A 10777-nucleotide genomic window follows, 5' to 3' on the forward strand; every position below is an offset into this window, starting at 1 on the left:
GGTAGGTAGGTAGGTCTAAATTGACACTGTTAGGCCCGTTTGGAACTTGGATTAAATTGAGATCAATTTAATTAAGTCTAATTTTAAGTCAAGACTAATATTTAAACACCAAATTTTAGAACAATAATCTCAATTTAAAATTTCTTTACACATGATATTCATAACTTTTTTTAACTTAGCACTTCATGCGAGACTCGTAATCTTTTTCAATTTTTCATAAATGCATCTAAATTTATTTTAACATCTAAACATATTTAAATTCATCTTAGGTGGATTTTACAAAATTTACTTTATAATCTTAATTCACTATCATTTATAAAGAGCTCAACTCAACTTCACATCCAAACTGGACGTTAGAATTGGGATTGGGGTGAATTTGTTACCATACTAATCATTTCGTGCTCATTAATCATTTAAGAGTATATGGCATATCTACTTTCGGCCATAAAAGAAAAATGATACTTGCTACCATTTACAGCGGCAAAAGCATTGCCAACAGAATCGAATCTACCAAGGAAAAAGCACTTGTGCAAAAAGGGAAAAGAAAGGTTCAAGATTACTGACGAATTTCCCCATTGAAGAAAGTTGCCATTTTCTTTTTTTTTCTTTTTTTTTTCCCAAGGAGGAGGATCTAGGTTTGAATGGCAGCTTGAAGAACGGTAGGTGAAGAGTGTTAGATATGTAGGAAAAAAAAAAACATGGGATTTGGTTGCAAATGTGAATGAGTAGACAGATGGATGCTTCTATGCTAAGCAATTCCCTTTATAAACACCAGGAACCCCTTCTAAACCAAAGCCTTCTATAAAAGTTGCTCAAGTGCTGCGAGAGAGAGAGAGAGAGAGAGAGAGCAACCTTCGTTTTGGGTTCTGCAGATTGTTGTGGTTAACGTAGAGAGGTCTAGCAATGGGTCCAGGAGGACCAGGAGGGCCTGGAGGGCCTGGTTGGGGGGGTCCCCCGGGCCCTGGTGGGCCGGGACCCTTTGGTGGTTTTTTTAACGTCATTGGTTCCTGGTATGCATCTACATTTCAATTCAAAATTACATATTCTCCTCTCTCTCTCTCTCTCTCTCTCTCTCATTTTTACCATTTTTTTCAAGTATGTAAATATTTTCTTCTCTCACTATTCTTCATTTTCTGAAGTATTTACTTGGTTTTCGAAAAAGGAAAATACTTTAATCACAAAGTGATTGTACAAAAATAAGCTTACAAACTAATGTGGCTTGATGTAGTACATCAGATTGTAAAATTATTTTTAATATAAAATAGATCTTTCATAAAATCATTTCAGTTTGTAGGTATACTTTGTGTAATCTCTTTTTATCTGTAACAGTTCTCTTTAAAAAAAAAACCACCTATATTTATTAAGATTAATGATCCTTATTAAGGGAAAATTCTTTTCAATGGGCAAAAGTGATGAAATGTTCAATATAAATTGCATTTTTTTTCTAATTTGTTTCTTTTATTTGATGTTATGGCTGCAGCCTGAGTTTCATATGTTGTTGTTGGTTGCTACAAGATTGCTTTGGTGGGCCTGGAGGCCCACCTGGCCCACCGGGACCACCTGGACCATAATCATCTCATCTCCAACCTACCATCCATACAATCACAGAATCACTGCGTGCTGCTGCTGTTTTGGCTTTCAAAGCCATTTTTAATTTTTCCTTAATAGTTCATCACGTCCATCTGTTATGTGAAAATAATGACTGATTTGGAGCCGAAGTTACTATATTGTTGAAGAACATCCCTTCCCTGTTTTGATAGGTTTCTCACTTCATGTCTTTCTTTCTCAATGGCTGGCTGTTCTACATTTGTACTGATTATCGAATCAAACTGTTATTCATGATTCCATAATCCAATCGTTTACATATATTTGTAACATGAAATTATGGAAAACCTTGTTCTCAAAATAACTTGGTATAAATGAAACAATATATATACGACTCCAAGGATATAATTGATTGGAATACTGATCTTCTGGAATTCTTATTCGGGATCCATCATCAACTTGTGAGAGACTCTCTCTCTCTCTCTCTCTCTCAACTAAAAATTCAGGACCGACATTTCATATAAAAGTTTTCTTGTAAATTCATATGATTCCCATCACACGAGCTTGTTCTTAAGTGGTTGTTTGCAAATATTAGCATCAATATCTGGGGGTGCACATATTTTGAGAAGTCTTGAGTTATTTAGATAATGAGATGAGATTAGATAATTTTAAATAAAGAGTGAGACTACTATATCATCCCACCTTTACTGCTGGGTACTGCCCAAAGTTTTTTTGTTTTTTTTTTCACATTTTTTTAATACATTTAAATATTTTTAAAAAATAAAAAAAATACACCAATACACTTAGGCCTCATTTACTTTCAAAAAACAGCATATCTCATCTCATTTAATCATTACAATTTTTTCAACTTTTAATATAAAATAAAATAAACAATTTAACTTTTTCAAATCTCAAAACAAAAATAATATTAAAAAATATATTCTAACAATATTTTATTCAACTTTTTAACTTTAATCTCATCTCCGAAAACAAACAAGCCCTTAAAATCATTTCCTTAATCACTAAGTAAAAAAAAATTATGCAAGCGGTCAAATGGAGCGGTTCAAATGGAACGATAAACTATCTTTTTTCTTAAATAAGAGTTGAAAGTTTAATAAAATATTGTTATAATATTATTTTTTAATATTATTATTATTTTAAAATTTAAAAAAATTAAATTCTTTATTTATTTTATGTGAGAATTTATAAAAATTATAATAATAAAATGAGATAAATTAAGAATATTTCTCAATCCAAACTACTCTATAGAAATCAAGCAGTTTATGATACGTATTGTGTTAACCAAAATCAAAACCAATGAATCAAGGTGGGTTTGCTTTTAGGCAAAACTTAAAAATCAAAATCAAAATTAAAAAGAAACAAAAAATAAAAACTAAAAAAAGAAGAAGAAGAAGACACCACGACGACGAGGAGGAGGAGATACGGGAGAGAACGGCAAGGCATCCAAGTCCTCAAAAATCACAAGTAAACAGGATACTGCCGACTGCCAACCCGAATCCCGATACCTTCATAACAGCCTGTGTTAATTTCGTAGGTAGGTGTCGGTGGACATCCAGATATTTTCTTTTGGGATTAATAGAATAATATTACAGATTAAAATTTCATAATAAATGAAAAAAGATTTAACTATATTGAACAGTAAGTATTCGATATATCAATCATTTGTAAATATATATAAACAAGAAAATTAAATTGTTTTGTGACCTATTCATTTCTTAATTCAGCAAATATTTGTTTTGAGTATTTTGAAAATTATTTGGTTAGAATAATAAAAACTATATTCTTTTATTAATTTAAATTTTTAGAATAAGTAATAATCCTATATGTTATAAGAGCATAATTATTCTTGAGTTTGAACTATAACTCTATACTCCATCCCAGAAACTAATGTTGGGTCAATGTATTGAACAAGAGTATGAGGAAATTAGTGTTAAGAATATCAATAATAGAGTTTTGTTACTTATTATCTTCACACATCACATATCAAAATTTTTTTAATTCTATTTTTTGTTATTTGTCTTAAACTAATTGAATTATTATACTTATTATCTATATATCACATATTTTATAAGAAAAAAATAAAAAAATAAAAATAAATATCACATGTGTGAATGGTGAATAAATTTTTATAAATAAAAAAATCTAATTCTTTTTATTAGTTTATATTTTTAAGACAAGAGATGATCTCGAAGCATAAAAAAAATAGTAATCGTAGTCTCGTAGATCTACGTGCACGTGATATCGTAACATGCATAAACCCTCGAATTAAATAATTATTAAGTTGGGAATATTAAATTTATTACTTTAGTTAAATATTCTATAAAATTGTTGATCTATTTTATTATCGATCTACGGTATAATCAAATGAGTATTAATATACATACAACATATTTTTATAATATTTTACAACAATATTATGAGATGAGAGTATTTTTATAAAGTAATATATAAAATTATCCCTCATTTAGCACATTGATATGAAATGTCATGTATATATCATTCTCCTAATCGGATAACCCTCTATATATTCTCTTTAAGATGATGTCCGTTCTATTTCATATCATCTCATCTTATATAATTATTATAATTTTTACAAACTCTCACATAAAATATGATAAATAATTTAATTTTTTTAAATCTTAAAATAAAAATTATATTAAAAAATTATATTATAATAATATTTAATTCAACTTTCAACAAAATATCTCATCTCGTCTCATCTGAACTATATAACCAAACGAGATTGGCTAAGTCTCATTTGTTTTTACAAACCATTCCATCTAATTTAATCATTATAATTTTTTTAAATTCTCACATAAAATATAATAAATAATTTAATTTTTTTTAATTTTAAAATAAAAATTTTATTAAAAAATAATATTTTATTCAACTTTCAACTATCACCTCATCTTAAACAGACATGCGTAGGCCTTCCGTATATAATTCATTATATATTGAGTTTGAATACAATGCTTCTTTCACTTTGAAGTTCAATCATCCTCTAATTTTGCCTCTCTCCCCTTTTAGTTTTTAGTTTCAAATTAATTACACCGCTACTTATTTTTTAGTTTTTATTTTTATTTTTATTTTCATATTTTTTAATATTTTTAAAAAATAAAAAAATATATCAATACACTTAAAATTATTTCTTTAATTATTAAATAAAAAAATATATAAAAAAAATTCTACAACAATACACTATAGCGGTACACTTTGGACAGTATACAAACTTTTCTCTTAAATCAATGTCCATTTCTTGACACATCTCTTATATTTTTCTCTTCCATTAACAAAATTTGTGTAATGTTTAGAAATATAGTAATTTGAGTTATTTAATTATTAAATTGGTGTATAAAATATATCATTAATATTACTTAAATAATAAAATTTAATTTATATAATTTAAATTTTAAAATTTACTTCTAAAATTAAATTATATAAGATAAACATTTTACGAAATGTATTATCTACGTCGATTTATGAATTATGAGTAGAAGTTTTTCATTCATTAACTTAATTGATAATAAATTTTAAACTAACACGACACCTCAAGTGATCCACGTGTCCTGTCGGAGGAGTTTATCCATGCCTTTAAATATCTGCATCAGCGACTGCATGCAGAACGAAATCGGTCAATGTCGGTAGACATGAGTGGACACCCTTAATTCATATGACATTTATGAATAAGCACCGACACGTAAGAGCAAGGTACGTATCGTGATACACGCGTCATTTTTTTTATTCCACTTGAAGCGATTATTCATGCAAAGCGACAAACACACTTATTTATTTAAGAAAAATAATATTAGTTATAAGATAAGACATGGATCCAAAATCTTAGTATTGTTAGATCCTATTTGATTAAATCTTTAATCCGACGTTCTCGGCGCCACCTCGATCGATATTGACTCGATCATAATTTCTTTTCTTTTAACCATTTTATTTATTTATTAATATTCAATCACTTAATATTATACACATATATAATATTAAAATATTTTAATCCAATCTATAGCTAAATCTTTCTTTTTGTGACTTGAATCCGTAACGCGATTGATATCTATTATTAAAAACTCAATTATTAATTTAAAAATTTTAAGACTATTAAATATTAATTTAATTAAACTTTTAAATTTCAGTATCGTAACAACGTAAAGAAATTAGTTCTATTTCATTCGGGACACGAATACAGTTTAATATGACAAAACATTAACATGTGTTGACAAAACAAAAGGAATGGAAACTACTTTGAATGTTAGGTTTTAGTTTCGTTTGAAAGTCAGGTATCCTCAACGACCAAACCAAAACAGTTTTTAACTTTCTTCTACTTACCAGTCCAACATTATCCAGGCATGCATGCTAAAAAGATTCCAGCTGGAAAATCTTCATGGATCCCTTACTCCTTGGCCGATAAGCTTTCTTTCTCCTCCCAGATCAGGAAAAGATAAACAAAACAAAACAAAATAAAAAACATTATATATATGTAGTACTGCATGTCTCTGTCTTGGAAGTAATCTATATAAAGAGGACTACAGGTTTAGCTCATTTTAAGCGCATTGCAAGCTCGGTACTGAAAGAAGTTGGCACCTTTGAGCAAACTCAGGACATCAGAGCGAGAGAGATGCCTCCACCTTGGGGACCGCCGGGAGGGCCGGGAGGGCCGGGAGGGCCAGGAGGCCCGGGCTGTGGTTGCTTTGATTTTCTCTGCGGTGGTATATGCCGCCTTGTATCATCCTGGTAATTAGTTTTCATCTCTGTTGATGAGTTTGTCTCTTTTTTTTTGTTCTTTCTCAAACCTAAAAAAAAAAAAACAGCAGAAATAGACCAATATCAACGAGACTAGAACTTTGATAAAGAACACAAATAATTCAATCTTGTTTTTTCTCCTTTTTTTTTTTTTTTTTCTTTCTTAACAGCTTCTATGTGCTGTGCTGCTGCTGCATCTTTGAGAGCTGCTGTGGACCCTTATTTGGTGGCCCACCTGGCTTTGGTGGCCCTGGTGGTCCTGGTGGACCCCAAGGTTCTGATCATCAGCTAATTCCTATGCCCTTGTTATGTAATACCATGAGGAGAGAATAAAAAGCTGTTGAGCTGAGCTGATCTAATTATGTGGGTGTACTAGTTTTTTTTTCTTTTTAATTAATGTATTCATCTCTGGTTGGTGGTTGGGAATGTGAGAATAACAGTGCCAATACCAGTTAGTTTTGGGCTTTGCTTTGAGACTAAACTCAGTACACTCTGTTTATTGGCAATTATTTGGAGAGGTATATATATCCAAAGCAATGATCATATTGCTTGGAAATCATTTGCATTTTCCCTAGTTTTGAAGAAGTTTAATTCTGGGCAAAAAAGAAAACAAAAACAGAGAAAGATTTGTGTTTTGTGTACTGTTTTGCATGGGGTACCATAAATTCTCAAATTGCAAGAAAATAATTTTAGATGTCATAATTAATGCAGTTCAGCTACCACTGGTGGCAAAATTGAATTAATTAATGAGACAACTCCCCAACCCTCAACCAGTCTCTTTAATAATTTATGGTGTAAACATCAGTATATATCTGTCTTGGGATCACAACCAATTTTAAAGCCCATCTAAAACCATGCGCAAATCCTGAATTTTTTGAATATTTGGTCAAAGGGAATTAGGGCAGGTTTGGGGGCGATGACTTTTAATTCTCATCTCATATTTTAATTTTTTTAAAATTTTTATATAAAATATAATAAATAATTTAACTAATCTCAATTCAATTTTTTTTTAAATTTAAAACTAATAATAATATTTTAAATTAATATTTTAAACTTTTATTTAAAATAAAAAATTTTCATCTCACTTTTCAAACCTACTTAAGGAGTAAATTGTATGCAGAATGTACTTCTTCAAAACAACTAGTTTCGTTTGGTCAAACACTCTATTATTATTTATTATTTTATTATTAATATTTATCTACTTTTTATTATTATTTAATATTTTATTATTATTTTTTTATTATTATTTACAGAATATTTGAGATTATCTCACTATCTAAATATAACTTAAATCTTTACTTGCTGGTCCAAGATATATGCATGGTGTGGTGCTATAAATGCAAGAATCCTTAACCATTAAGGGTCGTTTGGATAGTGGAATGATATGAAATGAGATGGTTTTAGATAAGTCGAATAAAATATTATTAAAATATTGTTATTATTTTGAGATTTGAAAAAAAAATAAATTATTTATTATATTTTGTATGAGATTTTAGAAAAGTTGAAATGATCAGATGAGATGAGTTCATAGTATTTTTGTATCTAAACGAGACCTTGTCAGAACTCTCAATCATCCCATTTTGAAAGCAAAATGCTAGTATGACTCTCAAATGTGCGCACTCATGTTGAAGGGAATAAAATATCCTAAGCCCATAATGGGTCTTCGAGCTCAGTCCAAGAGGGGGATTTATCTGGAAGGAAGAAAGAGAGAAGGAATGAGGGGAAAAGGCTAAGGAAGGAAAAGAATGTCAGGAGGAAAAGTGAATATGTGATGTAAAAAAAAAAAAAGAGATATAAAACAAAGGAGGAGCAGAGGATAAATGGAGCTTCCACATGACTTTTTGGGTGGATGGACTTTGACTCCTCCCACTTCCCAGAACTTCTTCAGTCTCACGACAAGGACTCTAGTAATGAGATCTCCACTAAAAAATAGAGTTTCTATCTCCATTGTACAACGATGATGAGAGACTGTAAACAATCATATTATAGTAGATTCTCTCCTCTCAAACTCTCGTAGACGTAAGCATTACGCTAAACTACATACAGCCGCACCAGATCACCGCTGGAGGCTCCACACTATACCAATCCAGGCTCGAATAGACACAATGCTATTTTTAGGCGTTAACACATATATATTATTTTTTTAATAATTAAGGAAGTGACTATTAGTGATTTTTTATTTTTTTCTTAATGGTTAAGGATGTTTGAAAAGAAAAAAAAAAATCTATTTACATTGTTATGCATATTTGAGCTGCATATTTACCCTAACATTGTCCATTTTGAAATTCATGCCTATTGTTTCTATTCCAATATAATCTTCGTTTGATTATATTGATCTAATCTTATTTTATCTCATCTTATTATTTAAACGGATCCTTAAATCTTAATGGACAACATGTACTACAACTTTTTAATGTTAAAAGATATCATTCAAATTCAAAAGAACAAGTCATGTTCCAACTTGTTTAGGGTATTATTGAAAGAAAAGTTTATTCCATTAATAACTGGATTGAGCACCAGCAAACAGATCAAAACTATTTTCAGATAGAAGATTGTGCAAAAGTAGCATACATACTTTCAGACAAGACAAGTAACAGATTTTGAGGACTTTATACTTTCTGAAAGTTTTGATATTCTTCATTAAAACGTGTCAAGGGACTAGAAGTTGAAAGTTAAAGAGAAGCACGAACGATTCCTCAATCTTGAGTACTTTATTATATTCCCAAAAAAAAAAAAAAAATTGAAAAAACTAAAGCATGAATGGACGATAATGCCACGCAGCAAGAACAAGTAATAATAATTTTTGAATTTGTAATCTATCGGCCAGTACGGTTGAAATATATCATTTTTATAGCGTAGTCAGTACAAAAAAAAGATATAATTTTGTATCGGTCAGAATTTCAGCCGTTTCGATCCGTACTGAGCGATATTTGGCTCATACTGACCTATATTTCAGCTTTTACTTTTTTTTTTAATTTCTTCAAACTGTAAGTTCATTTTTTGACTCTCAATTTAAACTAGATTATTTATAATTTTTATATATAATTTATTCATATATATATACTATTATTTTGGAATATAATTTATGTATATAATTTATTCATATATAAACTATTTCAAAATTGTATCCGAAATGGTACCGATACTAAAATATCTGGTTTCAATACCTTAATCGAAATGATCACCGATACGGTATTCAAAACATTAAGTAATATCATTTTCGCCCCGCTCCTAAGACCCGTTGTGATATCCCGCTCAACGTGGTATAATACTTTATTCATTTTAAAACACACTAAGCAACGGTAACGGTTCATTTCAAAATTTATCAAAGGCGTTAATTTGCATGTTATCTCTATCGCCCATCGCCCATCGCCCATCGCCCATTGACCCCGTGAGCCCCGGTTCATCTCTGACGGAATCTCTAAACCACAGCTCCATCTCCAACCTCATCTTCGTCCTCATCTCTGCACTTTTTTTTTTCCCTCCCAAACCCACCATTTCGCCATTCCCAGCCCCACCATCTCAGCCATCCAATCTCCAAGATAGAGTAATTTTTTTGTTCATCTCAGTTTCCTTCATCAGCATTAGGGGTACCCTACATTTCATTTTCACAAAAGGGGTACCTATCAGAGCACTGTAGGCGGGAATCACAGGCGAGAATATACCACCATCCCTGCTTACCATCATTCCTATAGTCTCTTTTCCTTTCTCTCAAACCGATCAATCCAATTATTTGAAATATACTCAAAATCATCTCTCATATGAAAATCCAGTTTTTAAAATATACTCATGAACATGTATGCTATTATGAGAAAATTCAGTTTTCATTTACGAACATGAACATGCGTGTAAATGCATTGTATACGACACAACATAAATATTCAACAGCCAACAAAACCCAACATAATCCAATCACACAACAACTCCATCCTCCAATCCAACCGACCCCCTTATTCCTTGGACTCAGTCCGACACAACCAACCAGTTCACAATAAATATGAGTTAGTGTAAAAATACATTTAAATCTCAAAAGTTCTTTGGAAAAATACTTACAATGCTATAATATAATTTTCGAATGATCATGGAGGTGCTAGAAGTTGTGGCACAACAATGTAACAGTGTATTTTGGACTATGGTTGTAGGTCTCAAAAACTCAACTTTTGAACGAGGACAAACGAAGACTTGGGATGGCTAGGGAAAGGCTTAAAGATGTTGGTAAAGCTAATGGTGGTGGTGGTTGGTCGTGGGTGGCGGCGTGGGCGGTGGTTGAAGTCCAAAAAGCTCAAATCGGAAATGTGGATGGATGGGCTTCACCGGTGGCGGATCGAGACTGAGGATGGGTGGGTTATATAGATGTGGGGTCGCCGGTAATGTGGTGAAAATATGGTGGCTGCTGGTGGCCCGACGGCGACGCTGGAGCACAAAGGCCGTGCGGCTTGAAGCAGTGCGTGGAGGCTCATGGCGA

General features: G+C 31.2%; 2 long non-coding RNA genes across 2 annotated transcripts; both read left to right on the top strand.

Moving 5' to 3' along the window:
• The first annotated feature begins 253 nt into the window (after positions 1–253).
• On the top strand, positions 254–1768 carry LOC121261489. Its single transcript, XR_005939906.1, has 2 exons — positions 254–1010; positions 1481–1768. It is a non-coding gene; the product is annotated as an uncharacterized LOC121261489 (long non-coding RNA).
• Positions 1769–5629: 3861 nt separating this feature from the next.
• LOC121261490 lies at positions 5630–6868 on the top strand. The gene is made up of 2 exons (XR_005939907.1): positions 5630–6303; positions 6483–6868. It is a non-coding gene; the product is annotated as an uncharacterized LOC121261490 (long non-coding RNA).
• The last annotated feature ends 3909 nt before the right edge of the window (positions 6869–10777 follow it).

Source organism: Juglans microcarpa x Juglans regia, chromosome 4D (genome assembly GCF_004785595.1).
Source record: "Juglans microcarpa x Juglans regia isolate MS1-56 chromosome 4D, Jm3101_v1.0, whole genome shotgun sequence".
Lineage (NCBI taxonomy): Eukaryota > Viridiplantae > Streptophyta > Magnoliopsida > Fagales > Juglandaceae > Juglans > Juglans microcarpa x Juglans regia.